The sequence below is a fragment of the Falco peregrinus genome, chromosome W (genome assembly GCF_023634155.1).
Source record: "Falco peregrinus isolate bFalPer1 chromosome W, bFalPer1.pri, whole genome shotgun sequence".
NCBI classification, from domain to species: Eukaryota; Metazoa; Chordata; class Aves; order Falconiformes; family Falconidae; genus Falco; species Falco peregrinus.
The window spans coordinates 1,223,498-1,241,241 of record NC_073743.1 but is presented as its reverse complement, the minus strand read 5'-3'; the positions used below and the strand labels follow the sequence as shown (position 1 = coordinate 1,241,241).

General features: G+C 42.7%; 1 pseudogene; it reads left to right on the top strand.

Annotated features, from left to right (window-relative positions):
• The window catches only part of LOC129783194 (uncharacterized), a 46,891-nt pseudogene extending 34,242 nt beyond the window's left edge, over window positions 1-12,649 (top strand).
• The last annotated feature ends 5,095 nt before the right edge of the window (window positions 12,650-17,744 follow it).

Here is a 17,744-nt window from a genome sequence, read left to right as displayed (position 1 = left end):
CTCACAGGAGGCATGTCAGCCTAATCAATTTACAGGTTTGGGAATGGGAACCATGCCCACGGTCATCCTCCAGCCTTCTGCTTGGATTTTGAGTTGGAAAACGTCCAACATGTGGGACAAGAACTCACAATCCTTTTTACTGCCATATGTATTCCTGGAGCTGCCCACATTATCTCATTCTGGTTAACAATTGCTACCACCCCTCCATGTGTTTTATCATGAAACCCCCTAGCCAAAGTCATTACATATTTTCTTGGTGAAATGGATTTTCCTCCAATAGTCCAAATTCCAGTTTCATCTTTCACAGCCTCCCAACTTCCCCATCAAGCCCATTCTTCCTGAGTGACCTCTGCATATATTTGGGCTGCATTATTGATATCTGGCCAATCACTAGTAGAGGGAGTTGTTATAGCAGTACACTTGTATATAGGTTGGCAGGCAGCAGCTTTTACTGCTTTATCTGCCAATTCATTATTCTTTTCAGTTTCACTGGATCCTTTGATATGAGCTGGACAGTGTACTACAGCAATTTCCCTTGGAAGATTGATAGCTTCCAACAGCATCAAGATTTCAGACTGTCCTGGTTTTGCCTGGGATGGAGTTCACTTTCTTCTTAGTAGCTGGTGCAGTGCTGTGTTTTGGCTCTGATGTGAGAACAATGTTGATAGCACACTGATGGTTTTAGTTGTTGCTGGGTGATGTTTATACTAAGTCAAGGACTTTTCAGTTTCTCAGGCCCTGCCAGCGAAGAGGGCTGGAGGGGCACAAGAAATTGGGAGGGGACACAGCCAGGGCAGCTGACCCGAACTCACCAAAGAGGTATTCCATACCATATGACATCATGCTGAGTATATAAACTGGGGGAAGAAGAAGGACAAAGGGGGGGACATTTGGAGCGATGACATTTGTCTTCCCAAGTAACCGTTACGCCTGATGGAGCCCTGCTTTCCTGGGGATGGCTGAACGCCTGCCTGCCCATGGGAAGTGCTGAATGAATTCCTTGCTTTGCTTTGCTTGTGTGTGTGTGGCTTTTGCTTTACCTATTAAATTGTTCTTATCTCAACCCTTGACTTTTACATTCCTTTCTGATTCTCCTTCCCATCCCTCTGGGTGAGGGGGAGCGAGCAAGCGGCTGCGTGGTGCTTGGTTGCCGGCCAGAGTTAAACCATGACACAGACCCATTAGAAATATTTTTTTTCCCGCTGAGGTAAGGAATCCTTATTCTTTCCATAGCATACCCATTGCATGACACACTTCAAAGGTATATTTAGAATCAGTATAAATAGTTATCTGTTGATTACATCCCCACCAGGCTGCTCTTGCTAAAGCAGTTAATTTAGCCTCTTGGGCACTCACTAAGGGTCACAGAGGTTTTAAGTACCTCTAAGTTTCTCACCACTGCATAGCCCGTGTGTCATTTTCCATTCATGTAATACAAAGACCCATCGGTGGAAAGGGTTAGATCAGCATTCTCCAGAGGTTGATGTCACAGATCTTCCCGTAGGTGGCTGGAGTGGAACACTACCATAGCACAATCATGATGTGGCTCACCATTGGAGGGAACAGGTAGTAAATTTGCAGGATTCAAAACATTACATCTTTTTAAAGTAATATTTTCTGCATTTTAAACTGTTAATCCATAGCAACGTGCTCTTTGTGGGGACAATGCTTGTGTAGCATGTTGTTTAAGAATCAGTTCTACTTTGTGCGGGACATACACGGTTGTTGGGTGACCGAGAACTAATGGTTTGCTCTTTTTCGTGATAGTTGCTGTTGCTGCTATTGCTTTAGCACAGGAATTATTCCCCACCACTACAGGATCCAGATGAGTAATAAACCACAGGGTGGCGATGTGGATCTAGCTTTTGAGTAAGGACTCCACTAGCTAGTCCTTTGTTCTCATGCACAAATAGTTCAAAGGGCTTGGAGTAATCCGGCAATCCCAATGCCGGAGCAGAAGCTAAAGCTCCTTTTATAGTTTGGAAAGTCTTTTCTCTCTCTGGACATCAACTTCCTCTGCCTTGGTAGCATCTGTCCATAGCTGGCTTAACTCCTCTAGCCCCAGTATCCAGGGTCTGCAGTATCCTATTGTGCCTAAAAATCCTCACAGTTGTTTTCTTTGTTACCGGTTGAGGTATTTCTACAATAGCCTGGACCCATTCTAGGTCTACTAATCTTTGTCCTTCTTTTAATATGAATTCTAAATATTTTACTTCCTGCTGACACAACTGAAGCTTAGAAAGAGATGCATGGTGACCTTTTTTTTCTGCTAAAGCCGTACATAGACAAATAGTATCTTTCAAGCAATCTTTGTATGTCTTGCTGGCAAGTAACAAATCATCTACATATTGTACACATATAGAACCTCCAGGTAATATAATATCTTTTAAATTTTCTCCTTGCCAACCCAGCACATGATCCTTAAAATAGTTGCAGGTGTCAGAGGCAGCTTGGTCCACAAACACACTTGCTGCCAATTCATTATTAAAATTCTGGAGAATCATTCCCTCATACTTCAACAAAGCCTGTTGCAATCTTCCCCAGTAGTCACTGGGGTGTTCCCCTGGCCTCTGTCTACATTCCTGTACTTTTAGTTCAATTTACTCTTATCTCCTGGCAAGCTCTAATCACATTTATCAGATTTCTAACCACTATTCAGCAATTATCTCTATCTGTTTGATTATTATAATCCCAATTAGGATCAGCCTAAGGCCAGGCAGTGTGATTTCCCCTGGCTGTAGGGATAATTCCACATTCTTTTCAATTATCTTTCTGTCTGGACCTGGATGGAACAACTCTCTCAATAACAGGTTAACATCAGTCCAGGATGGATTATATCCCAAATATATATTGGAAAATAATAATGCACATAGACCTGCATCTTCCTTTAACCTGGGCATTTGATTTCCCCACATAACCAAATCCCTGGGGTTCCAGGGGTGATGGGTGTATACATGTAACACTGGAGGTGGGGGAGGAACAGTTCACATGCACACACCCATCTCTCCACCACTGGCTGCATTGCAAGAGGATTAGGGATAACGTTAGAAAACACAGAGTAAGGCCCAGCAGAAGCAGTGAGGACAGCAGAGGCAATTTGGGGGGGGAACCAACAAGCAATACAAAGGGAGGAGTATAGGGTGGTGCAGTTACCCACAGCTGCTGCAGCTGAAGTTCTTCCTCAAGGTTTTCGTACTCGTTTTTGATCATCCTCTTTATGGTGGTCATAAGCCAAATTATTCCATACATATCAATAATCCATTTGCTGAAATTTTTTTTCACCTTCCAAAATTTTCCAGAGGGTAGCTAATTTCTTTAATTCAAAGGATCCTTCGCGGGGCCATACCCCTGCTCCTCTAAGTGCTGGCCAGTCTTCCTTACATAACATTACAAGTGAGTTGATTAATCTGAAGAAGGATGCGCATACTAACTTGCAAAACTCAAGGTCCTTTGTGTGGGCCCAAAGGATAACATCAACAGGAGGCCTCACACATCAAGTAGAATATGAGTTAGAACAGAGTCAAAATTGCTGACCCCCTGCAGTGCTTGAGAAGGGATAATACTTAACAGGGTCAATACAAGGAAAGTCTAACACTAAATCTTTTGAAAATGAAATATCATAATGGACTCAAGAAACAAAGAGTATGCTTTAAACTCTTTGCAAAACATGGTCAAGTTCCAAGCCTCTGTGTCTATGCACAGTCACTAAAATCTATAGAATCACAGAATGGTTTTGGTTGGAAGGGACCTTTAAAGGTCATCTAGTTCCAAGCCCCCTGCTGTGGGCAGGGACATTTTCCACTAGATCAGGTTGCTCAAAGTTCCATGCAACCTGACCTTGAACACTTCCAGGAATGGGGCATCCACAACTTCTCTGGGCAACCTATTCCAGTGCCTCACCACCCTAACCATAAGAAGTTTCTTCCTTATATCCAATCTAAACCTACCCTCTTTCAGTTTAAAGCCGTCGCCCCTTGTTCTGTCACTACAGGCCCTCTGTTCATCTTCGTAGATGATCTTCATAGCTTCCAGGAGGATCTATCTGTTCCATGATCTTACTGGACACAGAGGTGAGGCTGACTGGTCAGGAGTTCCCAGGGTCCTCCTTTCCACTCTTTTTAAGAATGGGTGTGATGTTTCCCTTTTTCCAATCACCAGGGACTTTGCCTGACTGCCATGACTTTTCAAATATGATGGAGAGCGTCTTAGTGACTACATCTGCCAGTTCCCTCAGGACCCTGGGATGCATCTCATTGGGTTCCATGGACTTGTGTATGTCCAGGTTCCTCAGGTGGTCTTGAAGCTGATCTTTTCCTATGATGGGAGGCACTTCATTCCCCTAGTCCCTGCCTTGAGATTCAGGGACTTGAGAAATGTGGGAAGAACAATTGCCAGTGAAGCCTGAGGCAAAAAAAATTGTTGAGTACCTCTTCTTTCTCCTTGTGAGTTGTCACCAGATCCCCTGTCTCATTTTTCAGGGGTGGTGGTGGTGGTGGTGGTGGTGGTGTTTCTTTTGTTGTCCTTTTATGACTAACTTACTAGTAGAAGCCCTTATTATTCTTCACGTCCCTTGCCAAATTTAGCTCCAGCTGTGCCTTAGCTTTCCTAATCCTGTTAGGGATTCCTGAGCAGTATCCCTATATTCTTCCCAGGATGGATGTCCCTGCTTCCAATGCCTATGCATTTCCCTCTTGTGTTTCAGTTTGACCAGGAGGCCCTTACTCAGCCATGCTGGTCTCCTGCCTTCCTTGCCTGATTTCTTGCACGTGGAAAATGAGAGTTCTTGTGCTCTGAGAAAAATGTCCTTAAAGAATTGCCAGCTCTTATCTGCTCCTTTATCACTGAAGGCAGGTCCCCAGGAGGTCCCATCCACCAGTCCCTTAAACAACTGAAAGTTCACTTTCCTAATGTTTAGGGTCTAGACTATACTTTTCATCTGGCCTGTATCCCTCAAGATCATGAATACCACTGGGGCATGATCACTGCAGCCCAGGGTACCACCAGTCTTGACCTCTCCAATAAGTTCCTCTGCATTGGTGAGCAACAGGTACAGTAATGCATCTCCTCTGGTTGGGCTTAGAAATCACCTAGCTTAGCAAGTTATCCTCAATGCACTCCAAGAGTCTCCTGGACTGCTTACAACTTGCTGTGCCTCTTTTCCAGCAGATGTCAGAGTGGTTGAAGTCTCTCAGCAGGATCAGGGCCTGGGAGTGTGATGCTTCATGTAGTTTGAAGTAAGAATGCTTCATCAACATCCTCCCCTTGATCAGATGGCCTGTAGTAAATACCAACCGCAAAGTTTCCTTTGTTGGCTTGGTGTCTAATTTTCACCCATAAGCTCTTCACCTGTACACTGCTGTTTTTCAGGCAGCTCTGTGCAATCAATCATTTTTTTTACGTAGAGGGCAACCCCCACCCCTCCTTCCTTTCCTGTCTCTCCTGAACAGTCTATAGCCGTTGATTGCAGTCCTCCAGTCATGCTATTCATCCCACCAAGTTTCAGTGATAGCAAGAAGATCATAGCTTTCTAGCTGCACAGTGGTTTCCAGCTCCTCTTGTTTCTTACCCATGCTGCATGCATTGCAATAGAGACACTTCATTTGGACTGTCTCATCTTTTTGGAGGAACTTTTTTGGAGGGTTGGGGGGCATTCCTCACTCACTACTCTGGTAGGTGCACTCATCTACCCTGTTGCTTGTGAATACACAAGTGTCACAGCTTTGGACACCCCACCCCCCCACCCCCACACCCCCAAGTTCATCAGTTTAAAATGCAATTCACCGAGTCAGCCAATCTGCCAGCAGAGTCTCCTTCCTCTTCTAGATAGGTAGATCCCAGCCCTCCCCAAAAATCTGTATTTATTTAAGAATGTCCTGTGATCATAGAAGCTAAAGCCCTGGGTGACGACACCAGCCGCAAAGCCAGGTGTTGATCTGCATGATGGGTCAACATCTGCCCACACACCTATCTCTAACTTTCAAGATAGAGGAGAAGATCACTTGGGCCCCTGTCCCCTTCACTTGTGCCCCCAGCGCTCTGAAGTCCTGCTTGACCTTGCCTAAATTATGCTTGGCTGTGTCATTGGTGTCCACATGGAAAAGAAGTAGGGGATAGTAGTCTGTGCTTTTTACCAGTTGTGGCTGTGTCTCTGTGACATCCTGGATCTTGGTTCTTGACAATCAGCAAACTTCCCTTGAGTGTATATCAGCCTGGCAGATCAGTGCCTCGGTGCTTCTCAGTAGAGTCACCCACTGCTAGCACTCGCTGCTTCCTTTTGCAGCTTTTTGCAGCTTAGATGCTTGTATTTGTGGCTTACACCAATTTACTCATAGTGAATAGGTCTGGAATGAAAAGCATACTTGAAGTTCAGGTTAAATGCCTGTTAGTCTAAGTAATGAGAGAAAATAGGCAATATTAATCAATTTTTAACAAAGCAGGACACAGAAACTAGATGGTTATTTTCTGTTTTATAGGTTGTTCTTTATGTTGCGATGCATTTTTTCTTTATATTGCCCAAATGGTGTTTTAACTTAAAATTTTCTTTAAAATCTTTAGATCCAAAGTATTCTGAAACATCCCTTACTTTAATGCAAATTAATGGATTCACTGTGAATTCTAATTACATATTAAAAGAAAAACAGAGAAAGAAAACATTAACTTCTAGAATTAGTGGCATGGTCAAAATGTGTTAAAACTTTCTGTCTTCTGTGTAAAAGTCACAGAATGCTAATAGAAGGTTAATAGTTGCTTTTGCTGCCCCTTCCTCCACACTGGGAAAGAAGTATATTCTCAGTCAGTTTCTTAGGTTGATTTTTAAAGAAGTTGAAATAAATGAGTGGTCTGACTGATTCAGAAGTTATAAAAGATTACTAAGTACATCATGGATTACAAAGTTTTAAACATGTTTTTGAGGGAAGAAATAATTATGCCAACCAGCAGGAATCAGACGTTGAGAAGAATGTGTGGAAAAGTTATACCAGATCTCCTCTCTCCAACACAGTTTTAATTAAGTGAAATAATTAAATATCTAAAGCTCAATTAGCCTATAATAGCAATTTGAAAAATTCTGTGTTCTGTTTTCTTGAGCTTTTTGAAGAACAAGAAATTGGATATGCTGATGTTTTCCAGCCAACTAAAGGATGAAAATAAAAATGTCTCCATAGAAACAAAGCTTCTTTCTAGATGGTTTCTCAAGATATGCCTGAACTAGAAGCAGATGTCTGATTTGAGAACCTTCAGTGTAAATGAATGACTTATCAGCAGGTATTGGAAATAATGTGGAAGTCCTATTAAAGGGCCCTGGGTTCCTGTCACTCAGGAAGCCCCTGCCAAAAAAGGGTTGGTTGTCCAAATAAAATAGAATAAATTCTCATTAGGCTTTAGCTTTTCTCAGGAAATTATTTTCTCTGCATGTTCTTTCTCCTGTGAATCTGAACATAAGTTGTTTCTTCTGTTCATCTATTCTGCTGGCTCTCACTTTCTCCACCTCTTTTTGGATTAACACTTGATATGTGCTGCTACTTTAAGAGTTGTGACATTTGTGATTTTTAACCCCCCCAACCCTCTTTCCCCCACCTCCTGTGATAAAATAACAACCAGAAAAGAAATCTAACAAGGCATTGCATGCCTGTTGAGAGAGAACAACCTTGATTTAAGGAGAGAACAGAAAATATGTGACAGGGGAAGTGGATCAGCAAAGTTATAGACGGCTAATTTCTCCAGTTTGTGTGAATTTATAGATTATGTTGTAGCCCTTGACAGTATAACACCAAGTGTTGCTAAAAAGAAAAAGATTTTTCTTTTAGAGGGACCACAACTTTGAAAGAGTTTCGATAAATGTGTCAGCTTTGATTACTGATGATACACTTCTAGGATTCAAAATCAGATTATAGGGGGTTTTTTTGGTGTTCGGTGTGTCGTTGTAGTCATCTCCGTGTCCCCCCGTCCCCCCCCCCATCTGACTAAGAAGTATGTACATTTTGGTTTTTCTTTCCTTTTGAAATTATTGAGAAAATTTATCTGCAGTTAATAATGTGTTGTTCTAATTTAACATTTGTGCTGCATTTGCACTTTCTAGCATCAATTTTGGACCCAGACACCATTGCACTAAGCACTGTGCAAATGCAAGGCTAGAATTTGTTTACTTACAGCCAACAGATGAAAAACTTTATCACAGACCTTTCAGAAGCAGACACTTAGGACATGTTTTCCAATGTTTCTAGATTGAAAGTCAAGACCATATTCCCCGCTGCTCATCTCTGCTTTTTTTCAGTGTCTAAGATGTACATAGTGATGCTTTTAATAATACTCAAATGGATAAATGTGAATAAACACAAAACAAGGCTTCTGAAAAGCCTCAGTATTACTATGCAGCGTTGTTGTGGGTTAACTAAGCACCACAGCTTGCTCACTTCTCCCCCCACCCCAAGTGGAACAGGGGAAAAGGAAAGGAAGAGTAAAAGCAAGAAAACTTGGCGATTAAGATAAAACAGCAAAAAAATTGTTTAGTAAGTGAAGGCTAAGTGGATAAAGAGAGAATAAAAAAAAAACCCAACAAGTGATGCAAAGGTAATCACCCACCACCTCCTGTAGGTAGACTGATGCCCAGACAGTTCCTGATCAGAAGATGGCTAACCCCCCCCTAAAATCCCCTCTTTTCCCTTAATTGCCAAGCATGACATAATACGCTATGGAATATTGTAGGGGACTAAAATAAGTTGACCTTGTAGAGGAACAAGGCTGAATTGGCAGAGCTGTTAGTGTACAGATAAGCGGCCAAATTTGGCAGTGAAACCCCAAGAGTGTGAACAGCTCGTAATAAGTAACTGCTTTGCTACACATAGACAAATTCCCAGGTGCTTGCTGCACGTAGCCACATTCCAGGGCAGAACTTGGGTAGATAAGCATTTGTATATAACTAGCATTTATGTATGCAATAAACGATCTCACTTCTTCACTGACTTGGTGTCCTGGTTTAACCCCAGCCGGCAACCAAGTACCACATAGCCACTTGCTCACTCCCCCCCACCCGGAGGGGTGGGGAGGAGAATCAGAAAGGAATGTAAAACTTGAGGGTTGAGATAAGAACAATTTAATAATTTAAACAGAATAAAGAGGTAAGAACAACAACAATAACAATAATAACAATTAAAACAGAAAGGTGGGGGAAAAGGGTAAAATCCAAAGGAAAAGGGAAAAGGAAAAAAACAAGTGATGCACAGTACAACTGCTCACCACTCTCTGACCGATGCCCAGCCAGCCCCCAAGCAACGATCCCCCCAGCTAACCCTCCAAGTTTTATATACCAAGCATGACGTCCCATGGTATGGAATACCTCTTTGGCTGGTTCAAGTCAGCTGACCTGGCTGTGTCCCTTCCCAGTCTCACATTCTTTACATCTTGCCCAGTCTGAACAGGCCCAAGACCTGCTGCTTGAGCTATCTCTTCTTTAATTTGTTCAAAGGCTTGTTGTTGCTCCGGACCCCATTTAAAATCATTCTTCTTTTGGGTCACATGATAAAGAGGGCTTACAATCAGACTGTAATTTGGAAAGTACATTTTCCAAAAACTGATGACACCTAAGAAAGCCTGAGTTTCTTTTTTATTAGTTGGTGGAGACATCGCTGCTGTTTTGTTGATCACATCCACTGGGATTTCACGACGTCCATCTTGCCATTTTATTCCCCAAAACTGGATCTCCTGTGTGGGTCCCTTGACTTTACGCTGTTTTATGGCAAAACCAGCTTTCAGAAGGATTTGGACTATTTTCTCCCTTTTCTTGAAAACTTCTTCTGCTGTATCACCCCATATGATGATGTCATCAATGTATTGCAGATTTTTTGGAGCTCCACCCTGTTCTAGTGCAGCCTGGATCAGCAGATGGTAGGGCTGTGTTTCCACCCCTGGGGCAGTTGATTCCAGATGTATTGGACGCCCCTCCAAGTTGAAAAAAACCTGTGACCTGCACTCCGCAGCCAAAGGGATTGAGAAAAAAGCATTTGCACTATCAGTAGTGGCATACCACTTGGCTGCCTTTGATTCCAGTTCATATTGAAGTTCTAGCATGTCTGGTAAGGCAGCACTCAATGGTGCCGTGACTTCATTCAGGCCACGATAGTCCACTGTTAGTCTCCACTCTCCATTAGATTTTCACATTGGCCATATGGGGCTATTAAAGGGTGAATGGGTTCTGCTGATCACTCCTTGGTTCTCTAGTTGGTGAATCAGCTCCTGGATGGGAATCAAGGAGTCTTGGTTTGTGTGGTGTAGGGAATGGAGGCAGTGAGTTGTTTTGACATTGATAATATGCAGCTGTGGCCTTGCTTTGACGATGTGCAGCTGTGATCCTGCAGCAAAGAGGTAAATAACTTTGAGGGAGTATGAGAAGAAACCCGGATGAGACAGAAACAAAGGAGGAATGTGATCTCACCTCTAGAAAATAAGGATACAGTGTGAACAGCAGAGAGTAGCCTATAGTGAACAGCGGCCGGGTGCGTGGACAGTAGAGTTTGACCAATAATAAAGCTTTTAGCAGCGCGTGTACAGAGTATAAACTTATAAAAGCTGTAACTAACTAACAATAAAAGTCTGCTTCACCATCCTTGCAATGTCTGTGCCTCGTACGCCACAAATGGCGCCCCACAGTGGGGTTTTTTAAGGAGGGAGGCTCACAGAGCCCGAACCGGTGGCATAGCCCGACTGAACCAGGAGCCACGGAAAATTTTGTGCACCCATCACCTTAAAAAACAGATGAATAGTTGGGAACGATGGGCGGGAAGTTATCCCGAGATCAACAGCGCAGCCTGGATGTATTGCGACGGCTGCTTGCAACTCAGCAATGAGCTGTGGCGGGTCCGCAGCTAGTGACTCTATTAGAATGGATCCGTGACAAAGTGCTGGACTTTCCACCTGATGGCACTTTGCAAATTTCTGCCTGGCAAGCGGTCGGCAGACGATTGTATGATGCTGCCGCGGAGGGGGACTCCGCGGTGGGGAATACATTTAGCAACCTTGTGGCAAATTCTAGCTACTCTTCTCCAAGTTTCGACTAATTCTACTAATGGTGCTAAACCAGGTGAGGCTGTAAATTCCAACAACAGCGTGAGCACTGAACCAGGGGAGGCTGTAAATTCCACTGACAGCACAGCTCTTCTCAACACACCGTCAACGATGGCAACTCCGTCTGAACCTCCTCTGCCCCCAAAGCTCCTGTCACCGATTGCAGCGACCCTCACAACACAGGACCAAGTGTGGGAACAGTACAACTGTTAAGTTCAGACTGGGCAAGATGTGAAGAACATGCTCTATAGTAATTATTCCATTATACTAATGGAATTGTAGAAAGGACCAATGGTCTCTTAAAACGACTTTTGAAACCTCACGAGGGAAATTGGGATGTCCGCTTGTGGGAAGCTGTTAAAGGTGTAAATGATAGATGAGGGGTAAACGGATGCCCCAAAATAACCGCTTTTTGCCCAACGGCTCCTTCCTTGATTCCCTCATTAAAGGGACCAAATGATTTAAAGAACCCAGCTCACTTCTCAGGGCAACCCGTTCTGGTGGCACTTCCTACTGTGGGAAACGTACCACTGGTACTGAAAGCCCCACTGAATGCATGTGCTTGGGTGGCCTCTGATGCCCTGGGAAAGGAACATAAGATAAATACCCATCATTTTAACTCTTTTTGCCTCAGGGAGGCAAACTCTGTTGTTTTATTTTTGCAGGAGAACTCTGAGGGACACTGAGAACATGAACTATAAATAGATGAAAATTCAAAGCCCTAAATTTTAAAATTACTAATAGTAAAATTGGACTGGTACTACTTTTTTGTATTTTCCCACTTACGCATAACCAAAAGGGTGCTGAATGGCCTTGGTCTAAAGTTACTGTTGGGTATACTGGTTTTACCGGGCAGTATCCAAAGAATCACTTTCCAAATTTGGCCACTGTAGTACTGCATGATGATAAGCCCTATTCCCCACTTGAATGGGAGTGGGATAGGAAAGACTGGATCAGAACCTTGACTGGAATAATTGGAGAAAAGATTACGGTAGGATGTAGAAAAGTGGAAGGACTTCTCTATGAAAAGGCCTCTTTAATTACCATCTCTGGGAATCTTTTGGATCCAAATTTAACAACCAGAATTCACCCCAGTATTTCAGCAAAACTTTGTCATACTGCTGAGTGGGAATGTGATAAGCAAGAATACCTTATTATGTGCTGTCGCCAAAAGCACGTCGGCAATTATACCACCCTGGACCCAAGTACCAACAACGTTGAGATCTCTAAATCTTCTAAAAATGACAAGACTGACTGTTGGTATAACTTCACCTTGACGAGGCCTGTCTATGTGGTGTGTAATTGGCGAAGCAATCCGGCAAACCAATCAGATCTATTGAGTCTGACCTTCAAATTCAAAATAAATGCTGTAACTAAAACCCCAGTGATGCTTGTTGCAATAGTCACACACCATGGCATGGACACCACCCTCACACTAAATGATAAAAATAAAGTTTTACCCCCTTTTATGGTGGCTCAGGGTGACAACATCTCCATACGATGCAGATTAATTACTGAGTCCCTTATTGTGCCAACAAACAGCTATGGAATTGAACCCCATGGTTCTATTTTGTCTGTGGTGCTTAGTTAACCCACAACAACGCTGCATAGTAATACTGAGGCTTTTCAGAAGCCTTGTTTTGTGTTTATTCACATTTATCCATTTGAGTATTATTAAAAGCATCACTATGTACATCTTAGACACTGAAAAAAAGCAGAGATGAGCAGCGGGGAATATGGTCTTGACTTTCAATCTAGAAACATTGGAAAACATGTCCTAAGTGTCTGCTTCTGAAAGGTCTGTGATAAAGTTTTTCATCTGTTGGCTGTAAGTAAACAAATTCTAGCCTTGCATTTGCACAGTGCTTAGTGCAATGGTGTCTGGGTCCAAAATTGATGCTAGAAAGTGCAAATGCAGCACAAATGTTAAATTAGAACAACACATTATTAACTGCAGATAAATTTTCTCAATAATTTCAAAAGGAAAGAAAAACCAAAATGTACATACTTCTTAGTCAGATGGGGGGGGGGGACGGGGGGACACGGAGATGACTACAACGACACACCGAACACCAAAAAAACCCCCTATAATCTGATTTTGAATCCTAGAAGTGTATCATCAGTAATCAAAGCTGACACATTTATCGAAACTCTTTCAAAGTTGTGGTCCCTCTAAAAGAAAAATCTTTTTCTTTTTAGCAACACTTGGTGTTATACTGTCAAGGGCTACAACATAATCTATAAATTCACACAAACTGGAGAAATTAGCCGTCTATAACTTTGCTGATCCACTTCCCCTGTCACATATTTTCTGTTCTCTCCTTAAATCAAGGTTGTTCTCTCTCAACAGGCATGCAATGCCTTGTTAGATTTCTTTTCTGGTTGTTATTTTATCACAGGAGGTGGGGGAAAGAGGGTTGGGGGGTTAAAAATCACAAATGTCACAACTCTTAAAGTAGCAGCACATATCAAGTGTTAATCCAAAAAGAGGTGGAGAAAGTGAGAGCCAGCAGAATAGATGAACAGAAGAAACAACTTATGTTCAGATTCACAGGAGAAAGAACATGCAGAGAAAATAATTTCCTGAGAAAAGCTAAAGCCTAATGAGAATTTATTCTATTTTATTTGGACAACCAACCCTTTTTTGGCAGGGGCTTCCTGAGTGACAGGAACCCAGGGCCCTTTAATAGGACTTCCACATTATTTCCAATACCTGCTGATAAGTCATTCATTTACACTGAAGGTTCTCAAATCAGACATCTGCTTCTAGTTCAGGCATATCTTGAGAAACCATCTAGAAAGAAGCTTTGTTTCTATGGAGACATTTTTATTTTCATCCTTTAGTTGGCTGGAAAACATCAGCATATCCAATTTCTTGTTCTTCAAAAAGCTCAAGAAAACAGAACACAGAATTTTTCAAATTGCTATTATAGGCTAATTGAGCTTTAGATATTTAATTATTTCACTTAATTAAAACTGTGTTGGAGAGAGGAGATCTGGTATAACTTTTCCACACATTCTTCTCAACGTCTGATTCCTGCTGGTTGGCATAATTATTTCTTCCCTCAAAAACATGTTTAAAACTTTGTAATCCATGATGTACTTAGTAATCTTTTATAACTTCTGAATCAGTCAGACCACTCATTTATTTCAACTTCTTTAAAAATCAACCTAAGAAACTGACTGAGAATATACTTCTTTCCCAGTGTGGAGGAAGGGGCAGCAAAAGCAACTATTAACCTTCTATTAGCATTCTGTGACTTTTACACAGAAGACAGAAAGTTTTAACACATTTTGACCATGCCACTAATTCTAGAAGTTAATGTTTTCTTTCTCTGTTTTTCTTTTAATATGTAATTAGAATTCACAGTGAATCCATTAATTTGCATTAAAGTAAGGGATGTTTCAGAATACTTTGGATCTAAAGATTTTAAAGAAAATTTTAAGTTAAAACACCATTTGGGCAATATAAAGAAAAAATGCATCGCAACATAAAGAACAACCTATAAAACAGAAAATAACCATCTAGTTTCTGTGTCCTGCTTTGTTAAAAATTGATTAATATTGCCTATTTTCTCTCATTACTTAGACTAACAGGCATTTAACCTGAACTTCAAGTATGCTTTTCATTCCAGACCTATTCACTATGAGTAAATTGGTGTAAGCCACAAATACAAGCATCTAAGCTGCAAAAAGCTGCAAAAGGAAGCAGCGAGTGCTAGCAGTGGGTGACTCTACTGAGAAGCACCGAGGCACTGATCTGCCAGGCTGATATACACTCAAGGGAAGTTTGCTGATTGTCAAGAACCAAGATCCAGGATGTCACAGAGACACAGCCACAACTGGTAAAAAGCACAGACTACTATCCCCTACTTCTTTTCCATGTGGACACCAATGACACAGCCAAGCATAATTTAGGCAAGGTCAAGCAGGACTTCAGAGCGCTGGGGGCACAAGTGAAGGGGACAGGGGCCCAAGTGATCTTCTCCTCTATCTTGAAAGTTAGAGATAGGTGTGTGGGCAGATGTTGACCCATCATGCAGATCAACACCTGGCTTTGCGGCTGGTGTCGTCACCCAGGGCTTTAGCTTCTATGATCACAGGACATTCTTAAATAAATACAGATTTTTGGGGAGGGCTGGGATCTACCTATCTAGAAGAGGAAGGAGACTCTGCTGGCAGATTGGCTGACTCGGTGAATTGCATTTTAAACTGATGAACTTGGGGGTGTGGGGGTGGGGGGGTGGGGTGTCCAAAGCTGTGACACTTGTGTATTCACAAGCAACAGGGTAGATGAGTGCACCTACCAGAGTAGTGAGTGAGGAATGCCCCCCAACCCTCCAAAAAAGTTCCTCCAAAAAGATGAGACAGTCCAAATGAAGTGTCTCTATTGCAATGCATGCAGCATGGGTAAGAAACAAGAGGAGCTGGAAACCACTGTGCAGCTAGAAAGCTATGATCTTCTTGCTATCACTGAAACTTGGTGGGATGAATAGCATGACTGGAGGACTGCAATCAACGGCTATAGACTGTTCAGGAGAGACAGGAAAGGAAGGAGGGGTGGGGGTTGCCCTCTACGTAAAAAAAATGATTGATTGCACAGAGCTGCCTGAAAAACAGCAGTGTACAGGTGAAGAGCTTATGGGTGAAAATTAGACACCAAGCCAACAAAGGAAACTTTGCGGTTGGTATTTACTACAGGCCATCTGATCAAGGGGAGGATGTTGATGAAGCATTCTTACTTCAAACTACATGAAGCATCACACTCCCAGGCCCTGATCCTGCTGAGAGACTTCAACCACTCTGACATCTGCTGGAAAAGAGGCACAGCAAGTTGTAAGCAGTCCAGGAGACTCTTGGAGTGCATTGAGGATAACTTGCTAAGCTAGGTGATTTCTAAGCCCAACCAGAGGAGATGCATTACTGTACCTGTTGCTCACCAATGCAGAGGAACTTATTGGAGAGGTCAAGACTGGTGGTACCCTGGGCTGCAGTGATCATGCCCCAGTGGTATTCATGATCTTGAGGGATACAGGCCAGATGAAAAGTATAGTCTAGACCCTAAACATTAGGAAAGTGAACTTTCAGTTGTTTAAGGGACTGGTGGATGGGACCTCCTGGGGACCTGCCTTCAGTGATAAAGGAGCAGATAAGAGCTGGCAATTCTTTAAGGACATTTTTCTCAGAGCACAAGAACTCTCATTTTCCACGTGCAAGAAATCAGGCAAGGAAGGCAGGAGACCAGCATGGCTGAGTAAGGGCCTCCTGGTCAAACTGAAACACAAGAGGGAAATGCATAGGCATTGGAAGCAGGGACATCCATCCTGGGAAGAATATAGGGATACTGCTCAGGAATCCCTAACAGGATTAGGAAAGCTAAGGCACAGCTGGAGCTAAATTTGGCAAGGGACGTGAAGAATAATAAGGGCTTCTACTAGTAAGTTAGTCATAAAAGGACAACAAAAGAAACACCACCACCACCACCACCACCACCACCCCTGAAAAATGAGACAGGGGATCTGGTGACAACTCACAAGGAGAAAGAAGAGGTACTCAACAATTTTTTTTGCCTCAGGCTTCACTGGCAATTGTTCTTCCCACATTTCTCAAGTCCCTGAATCTCAAGGCAGGGACTAGGGGAATGAAGTGCCTCCCATCATAGGAAAAGATCAGCTTCAAGACCACCTGAGGAACCTGGACATACACAAGTCCATGGAACCCAATGAGATGCATCCCAGGGTCCTGAGGGAACTGGCAGATGTAGTCACTAAGACGCTCTCCATCATATTTGAAAAGTCATGGCAGTCAGGCAAAGTCCCTGGTGATTGGAAAAAGGGAAACATCACACCCATTCTTAAAAAGAGTGGAAAGGAGGACCCTGGGAACTCCTGACCAGTCAGCCTCACCTCTGTGTCCAGTAAGATCATGGAACAGATAGATCCTCCTGGAAGCTATGAAGATCATCTACGAAGATGAACAGAGGGCCTGTAGTGACAGAACAAGGGGCGACGGCTTTAAACTGAAAGAGGGTAGGTTTAGATTGGATATAAGGAAGAAACTTCTTATGGTTAGGGTGGTGAGGCACTGGAATAGGTTGCCCAGAGAAGTTGTGGATGCCCCATTCCTGGAAGTGTTCAAGGTCAGGTTGCATGGAACTTTGAGCAACCTGATCTAGTGGAAAATGTCCCTGCCCACAGCAGGGGGCTTGGAACTAGATGACCTTTAAAGGTCCCTTCCAACCAAAACCATTCTGTGATTCTATAGATTTTAGTGACTGTGCATAGACACAGAGGCTTGGAACTTGACCATGTTTTGCAAAGAGTTTAAAGCATACTCTTTGTTTCTTGAGTCCATTATGATATTTCATTTTCAAAAGATTTAGTGTTAGACTTTCCTTGTATTGACCCTGTTAAGTATTATCCCTTCTCAAGCACTGCAGGGGGTCAGCAATTTTGACTCTGTTCTAACTCATATTCTACTTGATGTGTGAGGCCTCCTGTTGATGTTATCCTTTGGGCCCACACAAAGGACCTTGAGTTTTGCAAGTTAGTATGCGCATCCTTCTTCAGATTAATCAACTCACTTGTAATGTTATGTAAGGAAGACTGGCCAGCACTTAGAGGAGCAGGGGTATGGCCCCGCGAAGGATCCTTTGAATTAAAGAAATTAGCTACCCTCTGGAAAAT